The following is an 18,195-nucleotide window of genomic DNA, read 5'->3' as shown; positions in this document are numbered from 1 at the left end:
TTGTTGTCCTTAGTGGGATTTGAACCCAAGTCCCCAGCACTGAAGGCAGCAGTGCTAACCAGTGAGCCACCATGCTGCCCTTAGCATACATCTGCTATCCATCTGCTATGCATGGTTGCTAAAATGAACAGAGATGTCAGCAGAGAGCACTGTGTTCCTGATGTCATCAGTGTTCCAAAAAGAAAGGAATTTCCTCAGTAGCATTAAGCAGCTAATAAGTACTGGAAGGATTAAGATTTTTTAATAGAAGTAATTTACAAATATGTTTAACTTTCTGCCACCAGTTGATTTAAAAGAAAAAAGGTTTTCACCTGAGTACCCCTTTAAGAGACATTGTTCTGTGACTATGACAAATTGGAAACATTATCTCTGCCTTTGTGCGTCTACCTTCAAAGAGGTATAAAGGTACGGTGCTTATAAGTCTTAAGAGGAATGGGCAGGTTATCAAAAAAGTTCAGAGGTTTTGAAATTTAGAACTGGAGTTAAAATACTGAAGAGTAAAAGGCTGCCGTTCATGTCGTATTTCAGACCGGCAAACACGGCAAACCAGTTGCTTTTTTAATACACTTGACCCAAATAGTAGCAAATCTGTCAAAGTTTTGTGCCGCATGGGAAAATGTGTCGCACATACTCCGAGTTAAAGGAAAAAAAACATGGGTATAGAATACAAATCATCAATATCATGTGCTGAACCAAACAAGCAAACCACAAGATCTAACAGGAATTAAGCAACAAAATTGAAGTAAATAAATTTAATGGACCCCACAAAAAGTAAATAAATAATATATATATATATATATATATATATATATATATATATATATACATACATACAATTAAAGGCATATTTTTTTGTTTAAAATGCATCGCATATTCTAAAAAATCCTTGTGTAGAAGTGTGAAACAATGAAAAAAATAATATTTAAGCACTCCCCACCACTTTAAGCTGTGCCTTTGCCAAAATCACTCGCTTTCGGTAGTTTTTACACTTCCTCTTGGCTGTCGGTTTTTCATCAATTTTGTGTTTTCCAACTTACTTGGAGTGTTTTTAACATTTTGTCGGTACCACGCCCCTTTTAACAAAAACCACACCAATTTTGTAGGTTAAAAAAATAAAACTCCAAGTGTTTGCAAAACTGTCGGTTTTGCGGTGTAAATTTTGGGTGCACATTTGGTTGCACGGTCGCTGCAACAGAAATGTAGGTGCACAAACCGATAAAAACAGTCGGGAAGCCTTTAGTAAATGAGGGCATTTATCTTTATTGAGACTTCACATAGACATCAGCATGGAATAGTTCCGACAAAGAGTGACGCGTTTCAGCGGACTTATCCGCCTTAATCATACTGAATCCACCAGATATCCATCCAGACTATATAGGGGGAAAGTCTCCACCCACAACAGGTGAAAACACCTGTCCTAGTTGGTCCATCTCTGCCTACACAGTCCGGAGCTGACATATAAACAGACATGCTTACAAAACATTTAAATATAACACATTAATAGATAACAATTCTCACAACCAATAACAGAAAGAACACCTGTCATAATATCTAAAATCAGTATCATACGGTATTCAAGGCAAAAGAAACATAATAAGGCTAGCAGAAATAATGCATAATGTACACCACATCATGTTATGTAAACCATATTAAAACTGAGGATTGTAATCGCCACGCTTTGAACATAATGCATTCCTCTTCTGGTAGTATAATTTTAGTATGAATGTTTCCCTGCGGGCGACATACAAGAACAAGGAGGAAGAAGAATATTATTATTAGAGAAAGTTGTTTCTTTATATACTTCGAGAAGGTGAAGGGCATGGTGGTTGATGGGCGATATGTGTCACCAAGGCTCCTGGCTTTGGTGAAGTAAAAGCTGGTATTTATTCAGTGTCTGTGCTGCGATGCATAATGACACTTTTGCTATAATATGGCTGGAAGGCCAATCCAGGATGGCTCTTACTGGGAATGGTCAATAGTTGGGTGGGGGCCATTCCCCACAATCCAGGACGCCTTTTGTTGGCCTTAAAGGCAGCCTGCTTCACCAGCTGAGGGGGATTTTCTAGTTGCAGCTCACACTGCCAGAGAGAGCTGAATGTTGAGTTCTTCCCTGAGAGTTTGGAAGCTGGTCAGCAGATTGCCTGGAGGCTTGATGCCGCATTGAAAGGACTCAGGTGTGAACAAACACCTAGGAAATACAGGTGGACTATTGTTACTTTTTCCTTTGTTCTGCATTTAAAGATTGTTTGCTGTTTGCCAAGTGTGAATAAAATACTGAACTTTGATTTGAAAAGTCCTGTTTCCGTGCCTCTTTACTGCATCCGCACCTGTCTGCAAGAGCGAGTTATCACAATACACAGTAACCCCTACATAGAGTTATGATGTATATGTATACATATATGTAGTAGAGATATATACAACTCCTAACAAAGGTGATGCAATCTTGAAGTCACTTGGCCCAAAGCCAATAGATTATTAGGGACAATTTTGGGTTATACATTATTTAGGACAGTCAATATAGTAGAAGCAAAGAAGCCTGGCACTAGTAGTATAAGCTGGAAACGTATGTATATGTTCCTGTATATTGTGGAAAAGGCGTAGGAAGTAATGTGCCTGCTGCGGGTGGTGCTCACACTGTGCGGTATAGTCCAAATGGCAATGGCATAAAAAGATAAATGAATAGGAGCAACTCACCCAAGACCCGAGAGGCAGTAGCAAAATCTTACTTTATTGCATATCGTGCAGACATAGATGCAAGCCACGGGGGGCAGATGTCACGGTGGGGGAGTAGCAGACAACAGCGGGCCACGGTCCGTATCGTGCTATCAAAGCACTTCGTCAGGCCCCTACCTAGGGGTAGGGGCCTGACGAAGTGCTTTGATAGCACGATACGGACCGTGGCCCGCTGTTGTCTGCTACTCCCCCACCGTGACATCTGCCCCCCGTGGCTTGCATCTATGTCTGCACGATATGCAATAAAGTAAGATTTTGCTACTGCCTCTCGGGTCTTGGGTGAGTTGCTCCTATTCATTTATCTTTTTATGCCATTGCCATTATTTAGGACACCTACAATCAATAAACCTCTAATCTGAGAATATAAAAATATGCAATGTCATGTATAAGGGACAATGTTTTACACAATTAGATTCTGGGATGAACAAAAGGCAATAGAATACATCATACATATAAGTACCTATAACTACAACTCATATTCCAAAATGAATAATGCAAAATCACATCTTGCCTTCTGGTCATACCCCTTGGATAATGGGTACCAAATTTCAAAATCTAAAAAACCTCACGGTTGAGTAATTTCTGCTTATGATATCTCTCCCCCCCCCCCCCTTACAGGGACACTCTCTCTATTCCCTGGAGGGAGAAGCTTTGAAAACTGCCATGGTGGTGGTCTGCACAATGTTTGCTGATCATAGATATGTGCCAGGAGTTAAAATGTGGGATATCTGACAGATGTTTACGTATCATCAAATTTGTAGTACATCCCACATATTGAACGTTACACTCCCGGCACATAATCAAGTACACTTCATAAGTAGTATTATAGTTAATATACTGCTTAATTTTGAATTTCTCACCATTGGCTATGGTAACAAACTCTGTACTATTACTCCTCACTGTGCAACATGTGCCCCTTGTGTGTCCACACTTAAAAGACCCAACATATGAAAGCCAAGTGGGTTTACTGCAATTGCTACTAGAAAACGAGCTGGGAGATACTCTAGTAGCAATGGTAGTTGTTCTCCTAGATACACACACAAACCTTTTTTGAAAAACTCTCACATATGCAGGATCTCCGCTGATCATAGGTATGTATTTTGTACTAGTTTCCCCACAGCATTATAATTAGAGATGAGCGAATTGAAGTTGACGAACCCAAATTCCTTACGAATTTCATGAGAAATTCGATTCACAACGAATATGAATATCGCTGCGATTCTATCGCGCAAATCACTTCATTAAACTCAATTTTACAGCGTTCCAGGCTATTGGGGACCTAAGATGGCGGATCCACATGTGAGTACATGGGGCAGGGGATTATGGGAGGGCGGGATACAGCGTGAAGGGAATGAAGGTAGGCGGGCTGACCCTGAATCACATGTGAGATGCAGCCTATCAGTGTTCACTGACCCCTGTGATGTCACAGCCCCTATATAATCGGCGGCCATCTTGCCTCTCTTCATTTCATCTATGCACTCAGATGGAGAGGACGGGACTGCGTGTGTGTGAATAGCTCATACCACAGCGTTACACTGCAACTGCTGGTCACATCAGCATTAGGGAAAGACAGGAGTGCAGAGTGCTGTGCTGTTACTCTGAGAAGGATCATTGATAGCTAAACCTCCTATTCACGTTATTGAGCATTGCAGCAGAGAGGGGCAGATATCTGTCAGCTGCCTCATACAAATCTCCAAGCTGCCTGAAATTGTTCAGCCCAATTGAGTTTATTTTTATTTGCTCCACAAAACTTCTGCTGCTCAGAATTGTGTGAGTGCAATTTAGGGTTTAATCCCTGGATTTTTTTTTGTGGTGCTGCACTGTTGGGTCCTGCTGCTGTTCAGAAATACGTGATTGTTCAGTGGACTGTAGTGCATTTGCACCATTGTGTACCTGTTAATCTGTCAAGGGGTTACATACTGTGCAAGTCCAAACAATACTATTCACCGGCTGTTTTTTTTTTTTTTTTTAATTTTTTTCTGCGTATAGTTATGCATATATAACTGCCCTCATCAGTGCATACCGTACAGTACATCCAAGTATTGTACCATTTAGTATCTGTTAAGCTGTCAAGGTGCTCCATACCATCAAAGTCCAAACAATAGTATCCACTGGCTGGTGTATTACAAAAATACAGAGTTTTTTCTGCTAATAGTTAGGCATATTACTGCCCTCATCAGTGCATACCGCATAGGTACATCCAAGTATTGTACCATCTAGTACCTGTTAATCTGTCAAGGTCAACATACTGTTCAAGGACAGCCGTAAGTAATCACCTGCTGCTGTTTTAGACAAATACTGTTTAAAGAGTAGTGTAGCGTATTGTAATACCCTCATAAATGCACTAAGTATGTCAGGCAGAGAAGTGACAGAATGTACACAGAGGAGTGGCAGAGGCCTAAATACTTCAAGCAGAGTTGGCAGCAGACTTGGGGCGAGTGGCAGCAGGAATCGCAGAGAGAGGCCTGAGCTCCCGTTATCAGCCAGCGGTCGTGTCTCCACCAGCAACCCACCGTCGTCGATTGGTTAATACGCTCATCCACCTCATCACAAGTGACATCTGACACCCCCAGTCAACAGTCGGTGGGTTCCTCAGACACAACCCTCAGTTGGCATGGCCCGGGAGCAGTTTGTGTCCTCCCATTGCCTTTATCCTATGCTGTTCCCTCTCCTAAAGAAGTATCTTATGCTGTGGGTTCAGCTCCACTGTTTACTAAGGACGATCCAATAGAGCATAGTCAGCAGATACTGGACAGCGAAGAAGGGGAGGAGACATGCGCCGCTTGCTCCGCTAGGCGGCCAAGTAGTGATGCAGAGAGTGACGTGGGAGGCGGTGTTGCAAGTGTTCAGGGTCCTGAAGCAGACACTGTTGGGGAACCTGAGGAGGACATCAGTGACGGGCACACAACTTTTGATGATGATGAAGCCGATCGCAATTGGAAGCCGGGTGCAGAAGGGGCTTCATCATCATCAGGAGAAGAGAGTTGCAGGTTGCCCTTGAGGCAGCAAGGCGGTAGCATGGTTGGCAGTCAGCGTGGTGGCAGTAGTGGAAATTCAGGAGCCAAACGTGCACGGGGGAGACCAGCTGCTTTGTGGCAGCCTACCTTTCCGGGAGGTAGTGGAACAGGGGTTCCTGGAAACGGCACCAGTAGCAGTCAATTAGTGCGGACTGCGGGTGGGAAAATCAGCTACTCGGCTGTGTGGATGTTTTTCATAAGGCATCCGGAGGAGGTTCATGTAGCCACATGAGAGATCTGTCGGCAGAAGGTGAAGCGTGGCCAGGGTCCCAATGTCGGCACCACGGCCCTACGTCAACACATGCTTTGCCACCATAAAGCGGCCTGGGAGAACCGTGGCTCCAATGTAGTGGTCCAATCTGCTGCATCACCCAGTGGCCATCCGCTCCCTCCTTCATCCAGCCAAGGCTCCACCACCTCAGCCGAAGGGAGCTGTGTGTCAAACCCTCCTTCTGTTGCTCCTGCTTCTCCCGCTTTTAGTCAGCCATTCCGCCAACAATCCATCGGCGAAGCCATGTCCAAGAGACAACAGTATGCGCCCACTCCTCCAACAGCGCAGAAGTTGAATGTGCTCCTGTCCACGTTGCTGGTGCTGCAGTCCCTCCCTTTTCAAGTGGTGGACTCTGCACCTTTCAGAGAATTGCTGGCTTGTGCCGAGCCTAGGTGGAGAGTACCAAGCCGTCATTTCTTTGCGAAGAAGGCAGTACCAGCTCTGCATAAGTTTGTACAAGAGAAGGTGGGCCAGTCCTTGAGCCTGTCGGTGTGTTCAAAAGTGCACGGCAGCGCCGACGTGTGGAGCTGTAACTACGTGCAGGGACAATACTTGTTTTTTTACAGCTCACTGGGTAAATGTGGTTCCTGCACAGTCACAACAGCAACTTGGACAGGTCACACTCCTTCCTCCTCCACGCTCTCGCTCCCAGGCAGTTGGTCCTGTTACAGTGTGTGACGCCGCCTCCTCATGCTCCACCGTGTCCTCGGCCTCCACTGCCTGTCCAAATCTCGGTGGCCATTCATCGTACCATGTGTGTAGGGCACGGCGGTGTCAAGCTGTTCTTCACATGGTTTGCCTTGGTGAATGGAATCACACAGGGGAGGAACTGCTAAAGTTAATTCATAAAGAAATCCCAGTATGGCTTACTCCACGAAATCTGGAAATGGGAACCATGGTGACAGACAAGGAAGGGTGAAACATGCGCCCCGCATGGCACACGTGTTGAATCTGGTTGTCAAGCACTTTCTCAAGTGTTCACCCCATTTGCAAAACATCCTGAAAATGGCAAGGAAACTGTGCATGCACTTCAGCCACTCGTACACCGCCAAGCACAAATTCCTTGAGCTGCAGTGTCAGAACGGTATCCCACAACATAGTCTTATTTGTGACGTTGCCACATGTTGGAATTCCACCCTCCATATGTTGGACAGACTATACGAACAAAGAAAAGCCATCACCGATTTCTTGATGATCCAAGCAGATAAGAGTACTCCCCTGTGTAACTTTAATGTGAACCAGTGGCAGCTCATACGTGACACCTGCCGTTTGCTGAGGCCCTTTGAGGAAGCCACATTATTTGTGAGTCGCCTGGATTACGCCATGAACAATGTAATTCCACTCGTACATTTCCTACAACAAATGATTGAAACCATGGCTGGTCACGATAATGAAGACATTGCGCTTACATCTCAAGGCTACATGAGCCCTGTGGGGGCTGAACTGGAGGAGGAGGATGATGATGGGCAGAGGGGAGCACAGTTTAGGTTGGATGAGATTGCTGGTGTTTCTAGTCTTCGGACAGGAGAGGAGGAGCAGGAGCAGCCAGAGGAGCTGGAGGGTTATGAGGAAGTTGAGACAGAGGACCCAGACACACCGTGGCAGTATGCAGTGGAGATGGAGGCAGGTAGTCCCTCTGAGTCACTGGCGCAAATGGCACGATGCATGCTTAGTTGCTTGCGTAGTGACCCCCGAATTGTCAAAATTCGTCAGCGGGATGACTTCTGGATCTCCACCTTATTAGACCCTTGCTACCATCCCAAAATGGGGGCCTTTTTTAAACCCACTGAGAGGGAGGACAAACTGACCTACTACAGAGACATTCTACGTAGTCAGTTGGCTGATGCCTATTGGCCACATGGTCCATCCACTCGCAGGTCTGACTCGGGGGGCCCTCTGCGCTCACCTTCCACTGCCATGGCTGCTGGGGAGGGGTGGGAGGAGCAGTACCAGCTCAATCAGTAGCAGCCTGAGTCTACAGTCGCTGATGAGTAGCTTTCTTCACCCGCATAGTGAAGAAACTAATCAGCAGCAGGTAGACATGGAGCAGGACCTGAACCAGCAGGTGGTGGCTTACCTCGACATGACCCTGCCAACAACCATTGAAGATCCGCTGGACTTCTGGGCAGCCAAACTTGATTTATGGCAACAACTAGCAGAGTTTGCCCTGGAAAAGCTGTCCTGCCCGGCCAGTAGTGTGCTATCAGAGCGGGTATTTAGTGCGGCCTAGGCCATAGTCACCCCAAGGCGAACTTGTCTGTCCATCAAAAATGTGGAGAGACTGACATTTGTCAAGATGAATCAGGGATGGATCAGCCAGGATTTCCAGCCACCAATGCCAGATGCCTCAGAGTAGATTGACTATGCTGCTACACCAACACTTCCCAATTATGGTTGGTTATAAAACCCTCTTGGGTTATCAATTAGGGTTATGGAACCCTCTTTGGTACTGCGATTGCCTGCTCCTGGCTCATCCTGTGTCTTTCAGGAACTACTTGCCTCACTGACGCTTCTGGCCTTGGGCCTTTAATTTTTGGATGTTTAGCAGTAGCTAAATGCATGCTTAATGCAAATTTCAACATTCATCTTTAAATGTAAGGGGTTGGTTAGGAAACCCTCTTGGGTACTGCGATTGCCTGCCCCTGGCTCATCCTGTGTCTTTCATGAACTACTTGCCTCACTGATGCTTCTGGCCTTTGGCCTTTAATTTTTTAGATGTTTAGCAGTAGCTAAATATATGCTTAATGCAAATGTCAACATTGATCTTTAACCCCTTCCCGCAGAATGTCATATATAAACTCCGGGTTGTGCAGTGCGTTCGCGCATCCCGGCGTTTATAAATGACATCCAGTTAACCCGGCGATGCGCAGCATCGCACGGGTTAACTGGCAGAAGTCCCGCTGTTTCCAGCAGGGGACAACTTCTGCTTCACCCCCAGGACCATACATTGATGGTCCTGGTCAGCGATCACTGTGATTGGTCCCTGTGGACCAATCACAGTGATCTGGGTTGAAAGTTCAGATCCCCCGCACTGCCCGCCCCTGGAAGTCGGGCAGAACGGGGGACGATGGCTGCGGGGGCTCGCAGGGACCTGCAGCATAGGGGGGGGGAACACGAGGGGACCGGCAGCCTTACCAGATCCAGCGGCGGGACCGAGGAGCAGCGCGGGACCGGCCACGTGGACGAGCAGCGACGGGTAAGTATGTGGTCCTCAGAGGCAGCAGTGAAGATCTTCACTGCTGCTTCTAGGAGTCTGAAAACTACAACTCCCAGCATGCCTAGACAGCCTTTGGCTGTCTGGGCATGCTGGGAGTTGTAGTTTTGCAACATCTGGAGGGCCCCAGTTTGGAGACCATTGTATAATGGTCTCCAATCTGTGCTCTTCCAGCTGTTGCAAAACTACAACTCCCAGCATGCACTGACTGTCCAGGCATGCTGGGAGTTTTAGTTCAGCAACATCTGGCCCTTCAGATGTTGCCGAACTACAACTCCCAGCATGCCCTTCAGCTGTCTGGGCATGCTGGGAATTGTAGTTTTGAAACAACTGGAGACACTGGTTGGGAAATATTGTTTCTAACTCAGTGTTTCCTAACCTGTGTGCCTCCAGCTGTTGCAAAACTATAACTCCCAGCATGCACTAACAGACCATGCATGCTGGGAGTTGTAGTTTTGCAACATCTGGAGGGCCCCAGTTTGGAGACCATTGTATAATGGTCTCCAATCTGTGCTCTTCCAGCTGTTGCAAAACTACAACCCAGAATGCACTGACTGTCCAGGCATGCTGGGAGTTTTAGTTCAGCAACATCTGGCCCTTCAGATGTTGCCGAACTACAACTCCCAGCATGCCCTTCAGCTGTCTGGGCATGCTGGGAGTTGTAGTTTTGCAACAACTGGAGACACACTGGTTGGGAAACATTGTCTGTTTCTAACTCAGTGTTTCCTAACCTGTGTGCCTCCAGCTGTTGCAAAACTATAACTCCAAGCATGCACTAACAGACCATGCATGCTGGGAGTTGTGGTTTTGCAACAGCTGGTGCAGCCCCCCCCGTGAATGTACAGGGTACATTCACATGGGCGAGGCTTTTACAGTGGGTTTCTCGCATCTTGAGATGCAGCAAATTTTGCACCGGGAAACTCGCTGTAATCCCCTGCCCATGTGACCGTACCCTAAAAACACTACACTACACTAACACAAAATAAAATAAAAAGTTAAAAACACTACATATACACATACCCTACACAGCCCCCCTCCCCCAATAAGAACATCCGGTACGCCACTGTTTCCAAAGCAGAGCCTCCAGCTGTTGAAAAACAACAACTCCCAGTATTGCCGGACAGCCGTTGACTGTCCACGCATGCTGGGAGTTTTGCAACAGCTGGATGCACCCTGTTTGGGAATCACTGGCGTAGAATACCCCTATGTCCACCCCTATGCAAATCCCTAATTTAGGCCTCAAATGCGCACGGCGCTCTCACTTTGGAGCCCTGTCGTATTTCAAGGCAACAGTTTAGGGCGACATATGGGGTATCGCCGTACTCGGGAGAAATTGCGTTACAAGGTTTGGGGGGCTTTTTCTTCTTTAATCCTTCATGAAAAGGAAATGTTGGGGTCTACACCAGAATGTTAGTGTAAAAAAATTACATTTTTTACACTAACATGCTGATATTGCCCTATACTTTACATTTTCACAAGAGATAAAAGGGAAAAAAGCCCCCCAAAATTTGTAACGCAATTTCTCCCGACTACAGAGATACCCCATATGTGAGCGCAAAGTGCTCTGGGGGCGCACAACAAGGCCCAGAAGGGAGAGCGCACCATGTACATTTGAGGTGATTTGCACAGGGGTGGCTGATTGTTACAGCGGTTTTGACAAACGCAAAAAAAACAAAACCCCACATGTGACCCCATTTCGGAAACGACACCCCTCACGGAATGTAATGAGGGGTGCAGTGAGAATTTACCCCCCACAGGTGTCTGACGGATCTTTGGAACAGTGGTCCGTGAAAATGAAAACTTGTACAGCCCACTGTTCCAAAGATCTGTCAGACACCAGTGGGGGGCAAATGCTCACTGCATCCCTTGTTACGTTCCTCAAGGGGTCTCGTTTCCAAAATGGTATGCCATGTGTTTTTTTTTTGCTGTTCTGGCACCAGAGGGGCTTCCTAAATGCGATATGCCCCCCGAGCAAAATTTGCTCTCAAAAAGCCAAATATGACTCCTTCTCTTCTGAGCATTGTAGTTCGCCCATAGTGCACTTCAGGTCAACTTATGGGGTACCTCCATACTCAGAGGAGAAAGGGTTACAAATATTGGGGGATATTTCCTGCTATTAACCCTTGCAAAAATGTGAAATTTGGGGGGGAAACACACATTTTAGTGGAAATTATTATTTTTTTTTTACATATGCAAAAGTCGTGAAACACCTGTGGGGTAATAAGGCTCACTTTATTCCTTGTTACGTTCCTCAAGGGGTCTAGTTTCCAAAATGGTATGCCATGTGTTTTTTTTTTTTGCTGTTCTGGCACCATAGGGGCTTCCTAAATGCGACATGCCCCCCGAGCAAAATTTGCTCTCAAAAAGCCAAATATGACTCCTTCTCTTCTGAGCATTGTAGTTCGCCCATAGTGCACTTCAGGTCAACTTATGGGGTACCTCCATACTCAGAAGAGAAGGGGTTACAAATATTGGGGGGTATTTCCTGCTATTAACCCTTGGAAAAATGTGAAATTTGGGGGGAAACACACATTTTAGTGAAATTTTTTTTTTTTTTTTTACATATGCAAAAGTCGTGAAACACCTGTGGGGTATTAAGGCTCAATTTATTCCTTGTTATGTTCCTCAAGGGGTCTAGTTTCCAAAATGGTATGTCATGTGAGGGTTTTTTGCTGTTCTGGCACCATAGGGGCTTCCTAAATGCAACATGCCCCCCAAAAACCATTTCAGAAAAACGTACTCTCCAAAATCCCCTTGTCGCTCTTTCCCTTCTGAGCCCTCTACTGCGCCCGCCGAACAATTTACATAGATATATGAGGTATGTGCTTACTCGAGAGAAATTGGACTACAAATATAAGTATACATTTTCTCCTTTTACCCCTTGTAAAAATTCAAAAATTGGGTCTACAAGAACATGTGAGTGTAAAAAATGAAGATTGTGAATTTTCTCCTTCACTTTGCTTCTATTCCTGTGAAACACCTAAAGGGTTAAAATGATGACTGAATGTCATTTTGAATACTTTGGGGGTGCAGTTTTTATAATGGGGTCTTTTGTGGGGTATTTCTAATATGAAGACCCTTCAAATCCACTTCAAACCTGAACTGGTCCCTGAAAAATAGTGAGTTTGAAAATTTTGTGAAAAATTGGAAAATTGCTGCTGAACTTTGAAGCCCTCTGCTGTCTTCCAAAGTAAAAACTCGTCACTTATATGATGCAGACATAAAGTAGACATATTGTATATGTGAATAACATTTTTTTTTTATTTGTAATATACATTTTCCTTACAAGCAGAGAGCTTCAAAGTTAGAAAAATGCCAAATTTTCAAATTTTTCATCAAATTTTAGGATTTTTCACAAGGAAAGGATGCAAGTTACCACAAAATTTACCACCATGTTAAAGTAGAATATGTCACGAAAAAACAATCTCGGAATCAGAATGATAACTAAAAGCATTCCAGAGTTATTAATGTTTAAAGTGACAGTGGTCAGATGTGCAAAAAACGCTCTGGTCCTTAAGGCCAAAATGGGCTTGGTCCTGAAGGGGTTAAAGGGTTATGAAACCCTCTTGGGTACTGCGAATGCCTGCTCCATACTCATTCTATGTCTTTCAGGAACTACTTGCCTCCCTGCCCTCAGGCCTTGGGCCTTACATTTTTGAATGTTTAGCAGTGGCTAAATACATGCTTAATGCAAATTTCAACATTGACTTTTAAATGTAAGAGGTTGGTTATGAAACCCTCTTGGGTACTGCGAATGACTGATCCTGACTCATTCTGTGTCTTTCAGGAAATAATTGCCTTCATGATGCCTCAGGCCTTGGGCCGTAAATTTTTGGAAGTTTAGCAGTAGCTAATACATGCTTAATGCCAATTTCAGCAATGATCTTTAAATTTTCGGCACTCTGCTAGGGCCTTCTCCTACCCCGCCGGGGCCAATCTGAGGACCTCACTAAACCATCCAATCGGTAGTAGAGACATGCGCTGTGTACAAAGGGCAGGGACTTAATGAACCCGAGCTGATGACCGGCGCTTAGTTATGATTCTTCTTTCCTGGCAAATAATTGCAATCGCTGATCCCTATCGCGAAGGTGGTTCAGCGGGTTACCCGCACCTGTCGATGAAAGATTGACAGACGCTGGTCCGTTCAGTGTAGCACGCGTGCACCCCTGGACATCTGAGGGCATAACACACCTGTTATTGCTCGATCTCGCGAGTGATAATGCAATGTAAGGGGTTATTAAAGCCTATTGGGTACTGCTGATGCCTACTCCTGACTGCTCCTGTGTCTATCAGGAAGTACTTGACTTCCTGATGCTTCTGGGCTTGGGCCTTTAATTTTAGGATTTTTAAAATACATACATACATGCTTAATTTAAATTTCAACATTTATGGTGCAATTTATGGGGTTATTAAACACTCTTGGATAGTGTTTTTTTTCGAAATTTTCTGATAATTATCACAGTAATAAACTTGAATTTTCCACATAATAACCATTACACCATTGAACGATTGTTGCGTGTGATTTTTTAAGTAAAATAAAAAAAAATATGCAGAGGGATGAACTCTGCTTCTTTATTTCATAAAAAATTATTTTATAGAAGAATGTCTTTTGGTGGTCCACCGTCCTGCATTATAGAGTCTTCTGGACTCTTGGATATGCGCTTGTTCTTAAACAAAGGTACAAAAATCAAAAATGGCCGGCTATGGAGACGTTGCGCCTACATCTTACGGCCACATGAGCCCTGTGCGTGCTTGTGAGATTAGGTCCTTTCTACCCACACGGCTGGGTCCGGGACACAAATTTTGATTTAAATTTCAAATAAAAAAATCAAACATTTCAATGGTCTCCTCATGCTGCAGCCAACTCCAGGCTGCGTCATTCTGGTAATATATAGAGAGCACTCGCTGTCCTAAATTTTCGTTAAAATTTTTTGTCAAAAATGTTTGTCTTTTTTATTAGGGATTGTGAAGCTTTGGTGCGTACTCATGCATCAGCCAACTCCAGCCTGTGTCATTCAGGCAATATATGGTTTACTGATGGCGCTGCTGGGCATGGGTCTGGGAATTTCAAATTTTCTCATAGGTAGCACCCGCTATCCATAAGTCTTCTTCATAAATTTCTACAATTGTGTTTTTTTGAGGGATTGTGAAGCCCTAGTGTGTACTCATGCATCAGCCAACTCCAGGATGTGTCATTCATGCAACATATAGGTAGCACCCGCTGTCCTAAATATTCTTAAAATTAATTTAAAAATGGTTGTTTTTTCTTTGGGATTCTGAAACCCTGGTGTGTACTTCCTGCTACACTCTGCCAGCGACAGTGTGCTACTCCGCCTCCACAGCCTTCACTGCCGGGACAAGTCTCAGTGGCCCTTCCATGTGTGCAGGTCACGGCACTGTCACGCTGTTGTTCACATGGTTTGCCTTGGCGAGAAGTCTTGGAAACAATGGCCGGTCAGGGCAATGGAGACGTTTCGCCTAAATCTCACGGCCACATGAGCCCTGTGTGGGCTTGTTGGATTTGGTCCTTCGTACCCACACGCTGGGGTCCGGGACACGCAAAGGTTGTTTTAAGTTTCAAATTAAAAAAATGATGGCACTGCTTGGCCTGGGTCTGTTAATTTCAAATGTTCTCATGGGTAGCACCTGCTATCCAAAATCTTTTTCAAAAATTTCTAAAATTATGGTGTTTTTTGGGGGGGGATTGTGAAGCCCTGGTGTGAACTAGTGCATCAGCCAAATCCAGGCTGTGTCATTCAGGCAATATATGGGTTACTGATGCCACTGTGGGGCCTGGTTCTGGTAATTTCAAATTTTCTCATAGGTAGCACCCGCTATCCAAAATCTTTTTCAAAAATTTCTAAAATTGTGGTGTTTTTTTTGAGGGATTGTGAAGCCCTGCTGTGTACTTGTGCATCAGCCAACTCCAGGCTGTGTCATTCAGGCAATATATGGGTTACTGATATGGGGCCTGGGTCTGGTAATTTCAAATTTTCTCATAGGTAGCACCCGCTATCCAAAATCTTCGGTTTAAATTTCTTAATTCATCTTTTAATCTTAGGGATTGTGAAGGCCTAGTGCCTACTCATGCTGCTGGCAACTCCGGGCTGTGCCATTCATCCACTATATGGTCTCCTCATGCTGCCAACACCTACATGCTCTGTCATTCAGCCACTATATGGTGACCTCATGCTTCAGCCTCATCCAAGCTATGTCAATCAGCCACTATATGGTGTTCTCATGCTGCCAACATGTCCATGCTGTGTCATTCAGCCACTTTATGGTGTCCTCATGCTGCCAACATGTCCGTGCTATGTCATTAAGCTACTATATGGTGTCCTCATGCTAACAACACCTCCATGCTGTGTCATTCAGCCACTATATGGTGTCCTCATGCTTCAGCTTCATCCAAGCTGTGCCATTCAGCCACTATATGGGGTCCTTATGCTGCCAATACCTCCACACTGTGCCATTCAGCCACTATATAGTGTCCTCATGCTGCCAACACCTCCATGCTGTGTCATTCAGCCACTATATGGTGTCCTCATGCTTCAGCCTCATCCAAGCTGTGTCATTCAGCCACTATATGGTGTCCTCATGCTGACAACATGTCCATGCTATGTCATTCAGCCACTATATTGTGTCCTCATGCTGCCAACACCTCCACACTGTGCCATTCAGCCACTATACGGTGTCCTCATGCTGCCAACACCTCCATTATTTGTCATTGAGCCACTATATGGTGTCCTCATGCTTCAGCTTCATCCAAGCTGTGTCATTCAGCCACTATATGGCTTCCTCATGCTGCCAACACCTCCACACTGTGCCATTCAGCCACTATACGGTGTCCTCATGCTGCCAACACCTCCATGCTATGTCATTCAGCCACTATATGGTGTCCTCATGCTGACAACATGTCCATGCTGTGTCATTAAGCCACTATATGGTATCCTCATGCTGACAACACCTCCATGCTGTGTCATTCTTCCACAAATGGGGTCCTCATGCTTCAGCCTCATCCAAGCTGTGTCATTCAGCCACTATATGGTGTCCTCATGCTGCCAGCATGTCCATGCTGTGTCATTAAGCCATTATATGGTATCCTCATGCTGACAACACCTCCATGCTGTGTCATTCTGCCACTATATGGTGTCCTCATACTTCAGCTTCATCCAAGCTGTGTCATTCAGCCACTATATGGTGTCCTCATGCTGCCAACACCTCCACACTGTGCCATTCAGCCACTATATGGTATTCTCATGCTGCCACCACCTCCATTCTGTGTCATTGAGCAACTATATGGTGTCCTCATGCTTCAGCCTCATCCAAGCTGTGTCATTCAGCCACTCTATGGTGTCCCCATGCTGCCAACACCTCCACACTGTGCCATTCAGCCACTATATGGTGTCCTCATGCTGCCAATACCTCCACACTGTGCCATTCAGCCACTATATAGTGTCCTCATGCTGCCAACACCTCCATGCTGTGTCATTCAGCCACTATATGGTGTCCTCATGCTTCAGCCTCATCCAAGCTGTGTCATTCAGCCACTATATGGTGTCCTCATGCTGACAACATGTCCATGCTATGTCATTCAGCCACTATATTGTGTCCTCATGCTGCCAACACCTCCACACTGTGCCATTCAGCCACTATATGGTGTCTTCATGCTGCCAACACCTCCATGCTGTGTCATTCAGCCACTATATGGTGTCCTCATGCTTCAGCCTCATCCAAGCTGCGTCATTCAGCCACTATATGGTGTCCTCATGCTTCAGCCTCATCCAAGCTGTGTCATTCAGCCACTATATGGTGTCCTCATGCTGACAACATGTCCATGCTATGTCATTCAGCCACTTTATGGTGTCCTCATGCTGACAACATGTCCATGCTGTGTCATTAAGCCACTATATGGTATCCTCATGCTGACAACACCTCCATGTTGTATCATTCTTCCACAAATGGTGTCCTCATGCTTCAGCTTCATCCAAGCTGTGTCATTCAGCCACTATATGGCGTCCTCATGCTGCCAACACCTCCACACTGTGCCATTCAGCCACTATACGGTGTCCTCATGCTGCCAACACCTCCATGCTTTGTCATTGAGCCACTATATGGTGTCCTCATGCTTCAGCCTCATCCAAGCTGTGTCATTCAGCCACTCTATGGTGTCCCCATGCTGCCAACACCTCCACACTGTGTCATTGAGCCACTATATGGTGGTGTCCTCATGCTTCAGCCTCATCCAAGCTGTGTCATTCAGGCACTATATGGTGTCCTCATGCTGCCAACACCTCTATTCTGTGTCATTCAGCCACTAAAAGGTCTCCTCATGCTGCCAACACCTCCACGCTGTCATTCAGTCACTATATGGTCTCCTGACACTGATGCCACCACCAGGCTCTGTCATTGTGCTGCTGTGCGGCAGTGATTCTAAAAGCGATGCCAGTAATCTGCATGTTATTCTGAATAACAGTATTATTTCACTACCCCAGCACACTCCATATGCGTTTTAGAACACAGCAAAGTGTTCTATACCCCTATAGAGGCTGTATGTAGGCTAGAAATTGCCTTTTTTAATATAGATTCGCCGTGAAATAATTTGGATCGAAACAAACTTTTCCGTAAAATTCGGCGAATCGGCCGAATAAAATTTTTGAAAAGTTCACTCATCTCTAATTATAATCCTCGCTGTATTGAGTTGAAAATACAATAGGCTGACCATTGTGGAGACCAGCTTTTTTGCATTTGCCACCAAAAAAAAAAAAAGGCCATCACGTTCCTTGTTTCTAGCTTCAAATCATCTCCCCCACCGGCAAATTCCTAGAAGTAATTTACAAGTCTGTTTAACTTTCTGGCACCAGTTACCACATCCCAATTAAAAAACAAAATGTTTTCCACCGGAGTACCCCTTTAAGCTCGTTACTATTTAGATAACGAGCAAAATCTGGTATGGCTGC

This window comes from Hyla sarda, chromosome 1 (assembly GCF_029499605.1).
Source record: "Hyla sarda isolate aHylSar1 chromosome 1, aHylSar1.hap1, whole genome shotgun sequence".
Lineage (NCBI taxonomy): Eukaryota > Metazoa > Chordata > Amphibia > Anura > Hylidae > Hyla > Hyla sarda.
The sequence above is the reverse complement of the archived record's forward strand: the minus strand, read 5'-3'. Positions refer to the sequence as shown.